Below are 16309 nucleotides of genomic sequence, written 5' to 3' on the forward strand. Positions count from 1 at the left end.
TTGCTAATTTGGAACCTCCAGATCTTGTGTCTAACTTTCCTAGATGTAAAAATACAGCCATTGTCCCAGAGTCCTGCCACCTTTCTGCGGATCTGAGAGAAGTTCAGGATTTTCATTCCTAGCAGAAACTCAGATCATAGTGCCTTTCCTAGTCTTGGATAATGTACTTTCTCTTCTCTTCTCAGGTCTCTTTCTTTTTAAAGACACTCTCCTCTTTCTTCTCCTCCATCAGGATTGCTAGGATAATCTCAATTACTTTAGGCTTTTATTAAAAAAAAAAAAAAAGAAGTCTTTAGACATCTCCTTTAGATCCAATAAATCTAGAGCTCCCCTGAGGCAAGAGACTACAAAGGGCAAAGGGAGTTAAAACATACAATGATAATCACATAAAGCATCCCACCACACTTGAGAAGGCCATCACCATGCTGACCAACCTTGGCCCTGAACTACTTACTCCTCAGTTATTCGTGTACTGAGGGACAGCAACAAATGCAGTACACTTTGGAATCCTCAGATATTCTTAGTCCTCACAGTTATTTACCTCATTAGTGCAATATCTTATCTAGTTAGAGCTTTGCCACCAAAATTCACTGTGGCATCCAGTTGCACGTGGCAGAACTAACAATTACTCTCTCACTTGTGCCTGGAAGAAACAAAAGCAAACTCCTGAGATCTGTTCTTGCATGCCTGCAGCCCATATGGCCTACTTTCCTAATGCCCTACTGACCTACTAACATTCCTGAGGTTCTCAGCTTTGTCATATAATCACCTAAGAAACAGCTACCCAAAAGATTGCACCCCAGAGAAGGAGAGATGTTTCTGCTTCACTGAGTTGTGCGTGATCTCAGTGTAATGGTACTTGGAATGAAGACAAAGGTAGTTCTGGGAAAGAAAAACCTCCTAATTCATGGGTCTCACAACCCAAACCTTATAACAAAGGGAAAAAAAATCATTTACATTTTGTGAGGAGGTGTAAACAACTCCTTGGCTCTTACGTTTCTTTGACACTACTCATTTTTGAGCCCCATGACCTGCCTTGAAGACAGTCCTGTCACTAGCCCTCTGGGTCCTCTTCCTATGGTCTGGGCAAGGAATCCTAGGCTCTGGAATCCAAAAGGCTCTGGAATCCAAATTGGTTGGTTTAATTTCACATCCACTTTCCCAAAGAAATTTCCAGAAATAAGAAGAAACTTCGTTGGTTCCATTTTACTCTAGTAAATTTGTTTTCTACTGAGCCCATTCTGTGTGCCTCAATAGAAAACTTATTTCCTGAGCTTCCAGGGTAAAAGCAGAGTTTTTTGCTTTTGACATATCCATTCATTGTCTTAAGTAGTGTACCCTCTAGATAGTTCATTTGCTTTCTGGGACTTACTTATTCTTTTTTGTTGGGGTAGCTCAGACATTTAGAAAAGTAGTTCAAAGATACCAAACTAGAATATTAAGTGATATTCTTAAAAAGTTCCTTTATTGGGAAGGGTATATAAACATATTGCCATACTTTGTATTTTCTTCTTATTCCTCCTCCTCCTGTTGTTGTTTGTTGTTTTTCTTCCTCTTTTTCTTCCTCCTCCCCGTCAACCTCTTCCTTCTCCCCCTCTTCCTGCTGCTGCTTCTGCTTCTTCCTTTTCTTCTTCTTCTCTTCTTCCTCCTTCTTTCTTCTCACTCCCCTTCTTCTTTTTCCTTCTCTTCCCCTTTCTCGTTTTCTTCTTCTCCATCTTCCCTCCTTCTCCCCCTCATTCTCTTTCTTATTCTTCAGTTTATCAGTTTCCTCTAGCCTACATGGAAATCTACGGTTCTGTGTAGGGCAGTGTTAATGGTGAGTGGGGCATCCTTTACTAGGGGAAAAGAGTAGGTAAGATATGAAACTTAGAATTAAGGAAAGTATTACTAGTTTCACAGTTTAAAACTAAATTCTCCAGTCTTGGAGTCTTATTGCCAGAAACAAGCGACTTGTGTATGCATATCCTTGACCATTCTTTCTGGTGAGCCAGTGTGCCTCTTGGATTCTAGATTATGAACCATATTGTCTGGAATTTCTGTTGTGTCCATATGGTGAAACTATGTGCTAGGAGACAAGGGTGCAAAGATGAATAGTTCATGACACCTACAAGTGTATAAACTCATCATATAGAATGGAAAATAAAAATAACTTGGGAGCACCTGGGTGGCTCAGTTGGTTAAGCATCTGCCTTCATCTCAGGTCATGATCTTGGGGTCCTGGGATGGAGCCCTGTGTTGGGCTCCCTGCTCAACGGGGAGTCTGCTTCTCCCTCTCCCTCTGCCCCTGCCTGCCCCACCCTGTCATGATCTCTCTCTCTTCTCTCAAATAAATAAATAAAATCTTAAAAAAAAGAAAAAATAATTCAAGCAATATTATAAAAGTTAAATGGTGCTGTAAGAAACACTTCAAATTGAATGCTCACAAAAAGTCATGAGGAAACGGAAGCATGTAGAGATTAAACACCTAGTCTAAGATCATACAGCAATAGGACTTAAGTCAGCACTTGAACTTTACACAGCTTTTAAGACAGCTCTTGAGGTTCTGAAGAAGCACAAAGAAAGAAGGACCTGAAGTTAATGAAAGATTCTGAGGGGAAATCATGTTTCACCTTAGTCTGGAAGGATGAGTAGTAAACTATGCATCCCAGATGAACAAGGTATGTGTGGATATTTCATGTAAAGCAAAGAGGGGGAGAGAGATGGTCCAAAGGCTAAGAACAGCATAGAAACTCTTAATACCTTATGGTTCAAATCTCTTCTTATTCCGATTCCATTGGACAATACATGTGTTGATATCATTCTGTCATAATTAGATAATTGACCAAGGAAACAGAATTGGAAAAAAAAAAAAAAAAACTCTTAGAAATAGGCTCCTGTGTGAACAGTTAATATGAAAGAGGCAGAATTGCATACATATGGCATACAGTGGAGAAAGGTGCCTGCTCAGATCTCCTTTTCAGGGTAGTAGTACTAATTCTCCAGCTGTCAGGATTATTGCTAGATGACAGCTCATAACAGAATCCCTCCTCAGGAAGTTCCCTTGGCCTAAGAAAGCTGCCTTGCTCAAGGCTGTGTCCCCCTTGTTAAGGGAAGCCCATTTTCAAAGACTGGTGTGTGGGGGGGTACAAATCTATCAATTTGAGGCATTTGGGAAGGTTATCCCAGCTCCATATCTCCCCATGGGATCAGCTGAGGCCTCTGCTGCATCTACTTCCCCATTCAAATTCAAGCTCAAGTTCAATTCTCCCTCTGTCAAATTCTGTTTCCTTCACTTTCTTCTGGGTGTTGTTCCTAAGAGCATTCTCCAATAAACCACAGGTGTGCAAATCATCAGCTCGAAGACTGTTTCCCAGGGAGGTCCACCTATGAAAGATTCCTAACCCATGCCATACGCCATAATCAATTCCAGGTAAGTTGAAATGAAGGTACAGAGAGGTAAAATAGTCTACGCAAGATTACGCATCTGAGAACTGATAGAACTGAGATTTAAACCTGGTAGTCTGGCTCTAGAGTCCCTGCTCTTAACCACTAATGGCAAAGAAAATAAACCAAGTATAGCCACGTGGAATGTCATGGCTAAATTACACAAACATAGTGTGGAAAAGAATTTTTGGTGCAAAAGAGGCAGGCACCAAAAATGTAAACAGTATGATTCCATTTATATAAAGTCCCAAACGAGGCAAAATGAGCTGTATTATTTAGGAATGCAGGCATAAAGAAAGGTAAGAGAATGATTGTTGAGAAAACCAGAGAGTGGTTACATGAGGTGAGGGGGCAGAGGATTGGGAAGAATGTTCTGGGGGTGGTAGTAATATACTATTTCTTGATCTGGGTGGTGGTTACACATATATTTATAATAATGTTTTAAACTATATGTATATATTCTTATTCACTTATTCTATGAATATGACAATTTTCACAATTTTTTTAAAGTAATGGGGAATACAGAAAGCCATGGTGGCCAAGGAGTTGACCGCAAGGGAAAGCCCTGTGAAAGAGCTGCCAAGGGTCAGTGTCACAGAATTTTGTGTATAAGTGTTAATGTGCTTTTCAGTCATTAAGCACGAAATTTTGCAGAAGCCTTTCTAAGTTGTTTGTTTTTAAGCAAGGAACTCTGGAGTCCTGGTGGTCTAGACAGAGAGGTGTTGCTTCTGATCTCTCCCGCTATGGAGCCATGGAGAGCTCAACTGCCCACCTCCCTCTGGAGCTTTGAGGTCCATGTTTTATTTTTTTTTATTTTATTTTTTAAAGATTTTATTTATTTATTTGAGAGAGAGAGAATGAGAGACAGAGAGCATGAGAGGGAGGAGGGTCAGAGGGAGAAGCAGACTCCCTGCCGAGCAGGGAGCCCGATGCGGGACTCGATCCTGGGACTCCAGGATCATGACCTGAGCCGAAGGCAGTCGCTTAACCAACTGAGCCACCCAGGCGCCCGAGGTCCATGTTTTAATCTGCCTGGACACCTTTCTCTCCTGCATGCCTTTAGCACCTCGGAATCAACTTGTCTGAAACAGAACTCATCAGTAGCAGGATGAGCTTTTAAAATTCCTTTTATTGGCCGTCTGCACCGGAGACCTTCACCTCGCCCTGCTGGCTCCTCACCCTCTGGGAGAAACATGGATAATCTCGGTGATACCTTGAAGAAGTTGAAGATAACAACTGTTGACAGAACTGAGGATAGTTTAGAAGGATGCTTGGATTGTCTGCTTCAAGCGCTGGCTCAAAATAACATGGAAACGAGTGAAAAAATCCAAGGAAGTGGAATACTTCAGCTGTTTGCACGTCTGTTGATTCCACAGTCTTCCTGCACAGCCAAAGTAGCTAACATCATAGCAGAAGTAGCCAAAAATGAATTTATGCGTATTCCGTGTGTGGATGCTGGATTGATTTCACCACTAGTGCAGCTGCTAACTAGCAAAGACCAGGAAGTGCTACTTCAAACGGGCAGGGCTCTAGGAAACATATGTTACGATAGCCATGAGGGCAGAAGTGCAGTTGACCAAGCAGGTGGTGCACAGATTGTAACTGACCATTTAAGGTCACTGTGCAGTATAACAGATCCCGCCAATGAGAAGCTCTTGACTGTCTTTTGTGGCACGCTGATGAACTATAGCAGTGAGAATCATTCCCTTCAAGCTTAGCTTATCAATATGGGTGTTATACCTACCTTAGTGAAATTATTGGGCATCCATTGCCAAAATGCAGCTCTTACAGAAATGTGTCTTGTTGCATTTGGCAACCTAGCAGAACTTGAGTCAAGTAAAGAACAGTTTGCCAGTACGACCATTACTGAAGAGCTGGTAAAACTCTTCAAGAAACAAATAAAACATGATAAAAGGGAAATGATTTTTGAAGTTCTTGTTCCATTGGCAGAAAATGACGCTATTTAGCTATAGCTGGGTGAAGCAGGCCTGGTAGAATGTCTACTAGAGACTGTTCAGCAGAAAGTGGATAGTGACAAAGAGGATGATATTGCTGAGCTCAAAACTGCTTCAGATCTAATGGTTTTACTACTTCTTGGAGATGAATCCATGCAGAAATTATTTGAAGGAGGAAAAGGTAATGTGTTTCAAAGGGTACTGTCCTGGATTCCATCAAATAACCACCATCTACGCCTTGCTGGATCATTGGCAATTGCAAATTTTGCCAGAAATGATGGAAACTGTATTCACAGTTTCTACAATGGAATTGTAGAAAAACTTATGGGTTTACTGGACAGACATGTTGAAGATTGAAATGTAACTGCACAGCATGCAGCATTAAGTGCCCTCAGAAATCTGGCCATTCCAGTTATAAATAAAGTAAAGATGTTATCAGCTGGAGTCACAGAGGCAGTTTTGAAATTCCTTAAGCCTGAAATACCTCCGGTTCAGTTCAAACTTCTGGGAACATTAAGAATGTTAATAGATGCACAAGCAGAAGCTGCTGAACAACTGGGAAAGAATGTTAAATTAGTGGAGCGTTTGGTAGAATGGCATGAAGCCAAAGATCACGCTGGTGTGATGGGGGAGTCCAACAGACTGCTGTCTGCCCTCATACGACACAGTAAATCAAAAGATGTAATTAAAACCATTGTACAGAGTGGTGGCATCAGGCATCTAGTTACCATGGCAACTAGTGAACATGTAATAATGCAGAATGAAGCCCTTGTTGCTTTGGCACTAATAGCAGCTTTAGAGGTGGGCACTGATGAGAAAGATCTAGAAAGTTCTAAACTTGTACAGATTTTACACAGACTGCTAGCAGATGAAAGAAGTGCTCCTGAAATCAAATATAATTCCATGGTCCTGATTTGTGCTCTCATGGGATCTGAATCTCTACACAAGGAAGTACAGGATTTGGCCTTTCTAGATGTCGTATACAAACTTCGCAGTCATGAGAATAAAAGTGTTGCCCAACAGGCCTCTCTCACAGAGCAGAGACTTACTGTGGACAGCTGAGAACAGCCCCTCCCTGATACATGGTGTTATCCCACCTCTGATTTCCCCTTTGTCCTCCATCCAGCTGCCTCTTCTGCTTCATTTTCTTCCATATCACTTGTGCATGTGTGTAATGTTCCAGTACCAATTGAAGAACTGCTGTAGGTACCTGCCCAATAAGATTTCTAAACCCATAGTTAGTGTGAACATGAATTTGTCAAAAACAAGTCTCCACCCATAACTGTTCTCTTGTATTCCTGTTGCTTGAGCTACATTAAGTAGAATGTGCATGTTGTAGTCCTATGATGATGTAAACTTGGTACTACATAACGACTTGCTCCTCACATTTGGTAAACTACATAATAATGTACTGCTAAATTAGAAACAAACAAGAATGCAGCAGGATCTGTCTAGCTTATTAAGGATGGAATTGAGTAGTAAAAATAGCTCCATTTTTTGGTGCTTGGGAAGCACAGTGACCAAAAAACTGTATGGCTGCTCATTCATTAGTTTTACCTACTAATGTCAAACCCATGGTACCTAGCGTTAAATAAAATCCAATGCTCTCACTTTTTATCCTATGGTTTCTCCATCTTCCTAACTATGTAGACTCTTGAAACTGCCACAAACTTGGCAAGACTCCCCTGAGGCTTTTTAATTTCATATTTAATTGGCTGTCATCATTGAAACCTAACATTGAAATCATTTGTACTTTCAGCATGAAACTAAGGGGTTGAAGAATCTGTGTTACACTAAGTAACATCTTTTTTGGCCTGTATTTTAGAATCTATGTACATTTTGACATCAGCATTGTCCAACACTTGTCTTTAAAAGTTCACCTGGCATTTGTTTTCAACTGAGGAAATTGAGTATAGCTCATTGGAGGGTGGGGTTGTTGGGTTTTTTGTTTTTTTGGCTATTTTTCATCATTCAGCTTGAAAGCAAGAAGTTTCCTCTGTCATAGTCCTTTTAAATCTTATATTAGAACTAGCAGGACATAGGAAAAAAGATTAAGAAAATAGAACTAGCAAGACATAGAAAAAAAGATTAAGAAAGAAGTTTGTCTATACTAAAGAAAGGAAGCAGGTTATAAAAGCCATAGTAGCCAGTCCAGTTCATTCTGCAGATGACCTCGTACCAGTAGCTGTTTAGAGTTTCCCACCTCCACTTGCCACAGAGAACTGCAATAGATCTTAAAGCTACCAGAAAAGGTGACGATGCCAAGACTCCAGAGATAAGACCCTCTTGGTGAAATACAGTGTACTCTTCACTGCCACTACGGCCACCAAATGGGTTTCTAGAACTTTGAAACACAATCTTTGTAAATTAATCAAAAGATCCCTGTAACCTACGTATCTTGTCCCCATGCACAATTTTGACAAATACTGGCTGAAAGGTATGATGGGCTCCAATATGAAAGGACTGCAGGACAGTAGAATGGACTGCCCTGGGTGACAGCTCTTTCCTCTTCAATGGGAGATGCTGCGCATATCTGTGGGGTGATTGAAGTTGGACTTTTGACTCTGAAACAGCTATAATTGAAGAAAATTAAAACCTCAGTGGAGGTAAAGAAACTTTGATTGATTGTTCCCCTTGATGTCCAGGAAAGGGACTATTATTGTGAGTGCTTATGCTACACTTATTGTAAGATGATCTTGTTTATTGTCTTCTTCTGGGCTGGATAGTGGACTATATTTTATTATAGGTTTTGAAAAACATCTGTAATGTTGAATAGGCTGTCCATATTAATAACTAACTAAATAAATAAATAGTATATCAAACTGTAAAAAAAAAAAAAATTCTTTTTATTTTTCCCTCCTGGGATTGAGTTCATATTGGCTGAGATGACAAAAGAAAACAGACCACAAGATTGTTAGTTAGAGTGGTATGCAGGATTTGATGACCTTGCTGGAAGCACTTCCCTCCAGCATAGCTCTAGGTCTCCCTTTACTCCTCTGTGATTCATCAGGGAGAAGTTGGAAAAGAAGGGCTGATAATGAGGCCAACAGGAAGGGAACCTCTAGAAGTTCTGATAAAGGAGTATACAAGAACAAAGGGGCCTTGGGATAGGAGAAAACAGTCGGAGGAAAGAGTATAAGGTCCCTCACCCAACTCTAAGGGGATGACCAACTGGGTGAACCAAGGTCAACAACTGTAACATTGCAACAATAGGAGAGAGATGTATGACCAAGGCAGTGGAATAGGGCCCAGAAGCCACTTCGGACTCCCAAGCTATTCCCAACTGATATTTTCTTTGTAATTTTTTTAGCTTTTTGTCTGACCAACATTTAAGCCATGTGGGATAAGGACTGTGTTGTTCCTGCAGGTCTTTAATTATGACAGTTCTGGAGGCTCCACAAATATTCAGTTTACCAACTCTATAAGCATATGTTAAATATCAAATTTCTAAGCAGGGCTCTGAAAGCCATGATAAAACAGCTTTTTCTTTCTTTTTTTTTTAAAGATTGTATTTATTTATTTGAGAGAGAGAGAGCATGAGTGGGGGGGAGAAGCAGGCTCCCCGCTGAGCAGGGAGCCCGATGCGGGACTTGATCCCAGGACCCTGAGATCATGACCTGAGCTGAAGGCAGATGCTTAACCCACTGAGCCACCCAGGTTCCCCTAAAACAGTTTTTTCTCTCAAGGAGCTCACACCATGAGCAACAAATGTTGCACAATTCGAATGAGGAGACAGGTCAGTAGGTGAGGATGGTGCCAGGCCTTATTCAGGCTCTGGGTTAGACCCTAGCGGTAAAAGAAAGGAGTACGCATGGCCCCTGTCTTTAAGGAGTATACCTAAGAAGTTAAAATAAGTAATCAAGGCAGAGAAAGAGTGTCGTATATTATGTATAACTCTCTACAGAGAATGTTGAACTTGGGGGAAGAGTTTTAGAAAGGAATTCTAGAAGAAATGATTGAAAAGCTAAGTTTCAAAATAAGTAGTTATTATGATTATTTTATATTTTGTGATCTTTCTGAAAAACTTTTTCTTTATATTTATATTTTTTCCCCTCACACCTTTCATAGTATGCTATTTGAACCCAGTAAGTGCATAATGAATTGGGGGAAAACTTTTCGGGAAAGCACTGGGGTACAGCTTCAGCGCTTAAGACTTCCAGATGAGACATTTACACCCAGTGTACAAACATCTGTTCTCTTCAAGTAAAATTTCTTGGGCAGTTAATGAAAGAACATTTTAATTATGTCATGTTATAATAACATAGAACAATGGGCCATAATTAGGAAGAAATGGAGAATCATGGTCTTGCCTTTCGTGAATCTTCAATGGATCTTTAAAAAAAAGTACAAACATGAAGTAGATGCACTGTTTGATGGTTTAGGAACAGAACTCAGTGCACTGACATTTGTTAAGTCACTTAATTTGTTTGGTTTTAAGAAAATTTTTTTTTTATTACTGTGAATGTAGAGAACAAAATTATATTTATTCATTGAAGAGTTTCTAAAGCATTGGAATTTCATTTCCCAACTGGCACTTGCCACTTAAGAGACATTAAATAGCTCATGAATTAATACGCTGACAGCTACTGTCATTTCCTGGTGGGGAAATTTCACCGTTAGGGCAAGAAGAGGCTGAATACCCAATGCTGTTCATCCCGTGTCTTGGGATATGTTTCCAAAGGTCTGATGTTTATATTAATTTTATAGGAGCGAATGTCACTGAATTAAGTGGAGAGGAATCTACATCGGAGAATAAGGCATCAGATGGTGGTCCCACGAGTGTCTGCTGTGCGTGACCTTCATCTCTAACTTCTCTCTCACATGCGCTGACTCAGGAAATGCTGTTTCATGCTGTGCAGCTGCCTGTCAGGCTATGACTCAAGAGGCTGAATTATTAGCCAAATGAAATGTTGTGCAATTCGGGTTGCTCACTCATAGCGCATACGATTTTAAATATGATCATCTGCCAGCTTTGAGACCCTGAAGAGGAGCAGAGAAGAAGTAAGAGGTGAAATAGTCTGACCTTGGCTGCAAAGGGCAACAGGATGCCAGCAGACTCAAGGCCAGGCCATTTTTCCTCTTCTTTTGAAATGGCAGGCCCATGTCAAATGTATGCAAATACAACATGGAAAATAATTTCTTGAAGGCAGTTTCTTTCTGCCAAGTGTTTCCTTTTTTTTTTTTTTTTTCCTGCCCAGACTGTGGCTTATATTAGTTTATTTTAGAGTCTAGCTCTTCCAATTTTCCTACAAGCTAGAGCCAAGCGGTGTCTATTTCACAGAAAGGCCAAGGCCCTACAAGCAGGGCTGGGAGTGGGAGGCTCTGGGGCAGGGAGACAGTACCAGGCAGTTTCACTGATGTTCTAGTCCTTTCTCTCCCATCCCCTCCCATCTCAGAGCAGTTAGGGTTCACTAAAGGAATAGGAATTACTATCTAACCCTGGAAGCAGAGGTGCCTGGCACTTGAGGGTGAAGCCACATCTTTATTCCAACTCCCACTCAAAAGAAACCTCTCTCCTCTTGACTAGTAGGATATGAACACTGATTCCCTAAAGTGAAAATGCAATGGTCATTAATATGTCAGAAAGTTTCATTACAATAAAGTAAATATCCAGAAAAAGAAAGTATTCTGCAATAGAAGAATTATAGTCTCTTGGTCCTAGAGGGGCTCATTGTTGGTCTGCAAGTGTTTCCAGGTGTCAGTTAGAGCCCCTGAGTTCCACCTGCCATACTGTATGAACATACTGCCCCTTGGGGACTCTGTCTTCCACCTGCACTCTTCTCTACTGGGCGGCTCCAATTTTTCCCTCAGCTTTTAGTTACCTAGTTTTATCCATCCAGGCAGCACTTGTGGTGGAAGGTGTTTGTCCTAAGAGTTTGTCCTCATTGGACTAAGTGGTGAAGGTGTTCTTTGACACCAACCAAAGGTCTAGAAATGAAGAGTTAAAAGATCAAGAACTTATTTCTCATGGACTAGCATCCCTTCCTAAATGTCATAAACTGGTGAAGCATTCTGTATCCCCAAATTAGTATGTGTAGATTCCAAGTACAAATTCTCAGTAACCAGCTCTGGGTCCGCTTTCATTGTTCCCACCCCCATTTCTAGTGGGACCACTGTTCCAAGCAATGACCAAAGAAAGTCTGCTTGCCCGGGTGTAAGGTAGTAAATTGTCCTAAGTGAAGATGAGGAGAGATAATATTAAGGGTCTAAAAAATAATCGACCCCAACTCTTTTAATTTTGTGATGAGTGAGGAGAGGTTCAGAGAGTTTCCTCATTAAAGTGGCTTGTTCGTGAAAGTCACGTTCCTGATTGCCATTTCTGGGCACTGTTAATTCTACCATGTCTACTATGTTAATATTATTATAAGGACCACAAGAAAGTGCATTCAATCCAACAACGAAATATTAAGTCCCCACCGTGTACTATATGGCTTACCATATGCTAATCAATGACCTAGGGGCTGAGTACACCCCCAAAGACCCTGCTCTCTTGGAGTTCACTTTACTGGAGAATAGATGGAAGAAAAACACGATTTGTTCCCTGGTTATGACCCTTAGTTGCCACGGTGTACAATGAGCTAATTTCCACTGGAAGTGGTTAGCTGCCATGCTGTTCTACAAACATTTATACATGGGTGGCATCTGTTGCATTTCCAGGGTAAAACCTTCTGGCTGTCTGAGTACAGGCTGGGCTTAGCCACCCTGTTCTGTGGCCCTGAAGCTGCGGCCACAGTGATCATAGCAGGTGCGTGGGCTGCTTAGAAGCCCTGCTAGAAAGGCAGTCATCGGAGGAACAACTACAAAAAGTCAAAACAGGAGTTTATACAAAACCAATTGGGAAAATTTGTTTTACAATAATTACTATTTTTTTCCTTGCTAAGGGCTGATACTGTCAGAGTTTCCTGTGAATATTTCCGTATTCAAAATGCTGCTTTGAAAAAACATTAATACACATGAGAAATATAAAATATACCACACTTACATATAAAATATATAAAATATATAAAATATAAATAAAAAAGGAGTTGGGGGAACCCGGAAGAGATTCCAGCAGTGAAGTCACTGGCAGGTGGGCTCTCTGTGGAGAGGCCTCCCCCTGACCTGGTTGAAAGGGCCCTCTGACCCTCCACCTCAGTATCCTACTGACTAGATTATATATTAGGATACCGGCATTTCAGATTTTTTTTTTTAAAGATTTTATTTATTTATTTGACAGACACAGCTAGAGAGGGAACACAAGCAGGGGGAATGGGAGAGGGAGAAGCAGGCTTCCCGCGGAGCAGGGAGCCCGATGCGGGGTTCGATCCCAGGACTCTGGGATCATGACCTGAGCCGAAAGCAGACGCTTAACGACTGAGCCACCCAGGCGCCCCCATTCCAGATTTTTTAAAGAAAATGTTACCTATGCCACTGCATGTGGACCAAATTGTCTGAATTTTTCTAGAAAGGAACTGTGTCTATAAAAGTGACGTGATAATTTAGACAAAAGTAATTCCTCAAAGAGAAGTTATTTGTGTATTCAATACATGCCATGCTAGGTATTCTTTCCTCAGGAGGCAAGACCCAGTCCTGCCCTAAAATAGTTTACAATTTTGTTGGAAAAATATCATGACAACTCCTGGTCAACTATTCAAAGTTTAAGAGCAGTTCTGACGGGCACCACATCATGGCTGTCTGGGATTTCGTGGGAAGTCATAGTCAGAATCCCATTCATATGAAGGAGAATTCCCTCATTAAAACAACGTGTATTGAGTGCTACTGTGTGCAAGGTACTGACCTAGACAATTACAACAGCCCTGTCAACAATCCAACCTAATTCCCTACTCTTGTGGGAACTTACATTTTAGCAGCGGCTTGGTTAGTTACTTTGATAGACTGCATCAGAGTTCATACCCTATGATGCTTCACAGCACTCAGGATAGGCCAGGTGTTTGCAGCAAAGGGGCTGATTCACCAGAACTATGCGGAAGATCCACTCTGAGAAAGTAAGGAAAGCACGTATGACTTCCTCCTGCAATTTAAAACCTTGCCTTAAGTGTTTCTGTTGAAATTTTCTAAGCCAGAGTAATAATCCACAGATGTAGGGCACTTTCTATGACAACTGCTTAGTAAAGCATAGATCACCCTGGTACTGGCTGTCTGAGAACCCCTGAGGGAGGGAGGGGAGAGGGGGCCATTTGCTGGGTTCTAGGCCTGGGGATCTTCCCAGCTTCTCAGCTCTGCACCTCAGCAGCTTTGCAAATTCAATTCGGTTCTCAGAACTTCAGTTTCCAATGATCTAAATGTAAGCAATTTGCAAACTCGAAATTGTTACTCTGTGTGAGTGATTATAAATATGCGTATTGATGTCTAGATTATTGGATTTTGAGACTATACCAGAGTAAAGGTTACAAAGAGGGTGAAAAAATTCAAATTTACATTGAGAATCTGCTTTGGGCTAGGCAATGTGCTGGCTTTTTATGTGGTTCTAGTTACTTACTTTTTGTACCAATCTTATGAAAAGACATTATTAGTTTATTTTATAGGTAAAATAACTGAGACTTAGAGAGGTACCTAGAGTCCCACAGGCCATGAGCTGAGAGGCTGGGAGATTCTAGTTCTGAACAACTTTGACTTTATAACTTGTGTTTTAACTGGGCTAAGTGTCTGTTCATACCCAATAAATAATACCATCAAAGAATCTCCTAGGTAAGTGTTTTACTAAAATGCAATTTTCCTGAACGAAAGAATGATACCACCTTTTGGTCAGAGGAGCCTTTTTGAAACTACAAAAATATATATGGATCATTTATCTTTTTTTAAAAAATATTCTTCTGATATGATATTTACCATCATTCTTTCTGAAAGTGGAAATCAATAGAACACTTCAGTGGAGGATTAGAGATTTATTTTGGAACATTGCATTTATTTAGATTATAGTTTAACAAAAATTGGTGGATTATTTATTTAAGAAGATTAGTTGGATCTCTGACAACTTTCATAATAATAACTGCCACATAGTGGTATTTGTTATATGGCCCAATGCTGGCTAAGGGCTTTACATTTATCTCAGTCTTTCCAGATCCTCTCCAAGTCTGAAGTTCTACTTCCCCATTTTATAGATGAAGAAAAGGAGAGAATGGGGAAGTAAGGTTGCAGCCCAGGAAGGATGCCTCAACTGCTAGGTAATGCTCTGCTGCCTCTCCTCCTGACTCCGGATACCAACAGAGGAATGATGATGAAAAAAAATAGAGATTAGGCAAGATTTCTAAGGATTGGGTCCACTCTGACGAAGGTCTGGTCTTTCTGATTTCTGCCATTGCTTAAGTTATTCCAAAATGTACATCCCCATGTTTAGGTGAATAAGTATGACTCCAGTAACCAATACAAGAACATGAATGGGGTTTACGTCATTGTAAAAAGGGAAATGAGTTCTCTGATGAGGTTTGAGGAACAATCTGCCCAGATTATCAAGAGGTTTTGTTTTGTTTTGTTTTCAAAATTTTAAGAACACCTTGTTGCAATTCACAACAGAGACTTTCTAACTTGAATGAATACCACAATACACATGAATAATTATTCAAAATGTAGACATCTCTCAACCCACTGCTCTCTTTTGGACACAGCAGACATAGGATGGGCTCCGGTTCCTTCTATTTTAACAATCAGCCCCTGCCAATTTTGATGAAGTCGTCCATGGACCACACTTAGAAAATATTAAGAGTTTTTGAAATCCACCTGTGATCAGTTCCTTTGGCAACTGGCCTCATTTAGTATGGGATGACAGAGCAGACTTGTAAGAAATGGAAAGTGCGAAGCTTTCTTAGTAAAAGATCTTTCTTCCTTCCTCCCTCCCTCCCTTCCTTCTTTTTCTCTCCCAGAGAGTAGTGTGTAAGGCTACATATATTGGATAATTTTTTGGACTACATTTTAAATTTCCACCTGGTAATTTAATTCCATTTATCTGTGGTAAGAATGAATTCTTCCAATTATTTAGCACTAATTTTGCACTAAGTTCTATCTGAAGGCTTTACGAGTACTACCTTAATTCCTTCTTAACCGAATTCTTTACCATAATTTGAGGTAGGTACTATTGGCATCATGTTTTAGACTGAGAAAGAAGATGTAGAAAGGATGAAATGTGCCACGATTCCACATAACAATAATCTTTGGTAATCTTTGATGGTTTGAGTCTTCAACCCAGTGTTATCTGACTGCACACATGTGTTCTTCTGTACTATCCTGTAAGTTTTGAGGAACTCCTCCATCTTCTCACTGAGCCAAATTTCCAATCACATTGTTACAGGTGGAGATCAGGGTCCATAATGATAATAATGGCAATACTTTTTTTTTTTTTAAGATTTTATTTATTTATTTATTTGAGAGAGAGAGAGCATGCATGCCCACGAGTAGGGGGAGGAGCAGAGGGGAAGGGAGAAAGAATCTTGAGCAGACTCCAGACTCCATGCTGAGCACCAGGCTGGATCTCAGGACCCTGAGATCATGACCCTGAGCCAAAACCAAGAGTCAGATGCTTAACAAACTGAGCACCCAGGTGCCCCATAATGGCGATACTTTCAGAGCACCTTTGTGAACACACTGAATCTTCCTCACAACAACACCTTGGGTAGGTACTCTTTTTATCTCAATTTTATGGATTAGCTACTGAATGCAGAGAAATTAAGTAACTCACCCAAGATCACAAATTGGTAGTTAGTAGAACTGGAATTCAAATTTAAATCTCCAAAAGCCATATGCTCTTAACCATAATTCTCTTCTGGTCTTCTGGGTTATTAATTTAATTAGGATGAACTAAATATGTGTGCAATTTTTTAAAGGAGTTTTTCTGTATAATTAAAAAATATATATATGCATATCAAGCTTTCATCAGTTTTCCAATTTTTCCATTCATGATTTTGTTTTTTTTTATATGAAGTCTTAAAAAGAATGGA

The 16309-nt window shown here is 40.4% G+C and overlaps 1 pseudogene; it reads left to right on the forward strand.

The window, feature by feature from the left end:
* The first annotated feature begins 4563 nt into the window (after positions 1–4563).
* LOC118526653 (rap1 GTPase-GDP dissociation stimulator 1 pseudogene) lies at positions 4564–6660 on the forward strand (annotated as a pseudogene).
* The last annotated feature ends 9649 nt before the right edge of the window (positions 6661–16309 follow it).

The sequence above is a fragment of the Halichoerus grypus genome, chromosome 3 (genome assembly GCF_964656455.1).
Source record: "Halichoerus grypus chromosome 3, mHalGry1.hap1.1, whole genome shotgun sequence".
NCBI classification, from domain to species: Eukaryota; Metazoa; Chordata; class Mammalia; order Carnivora; family Phocidae; genus Halichoerus; species Halichoerus grypus.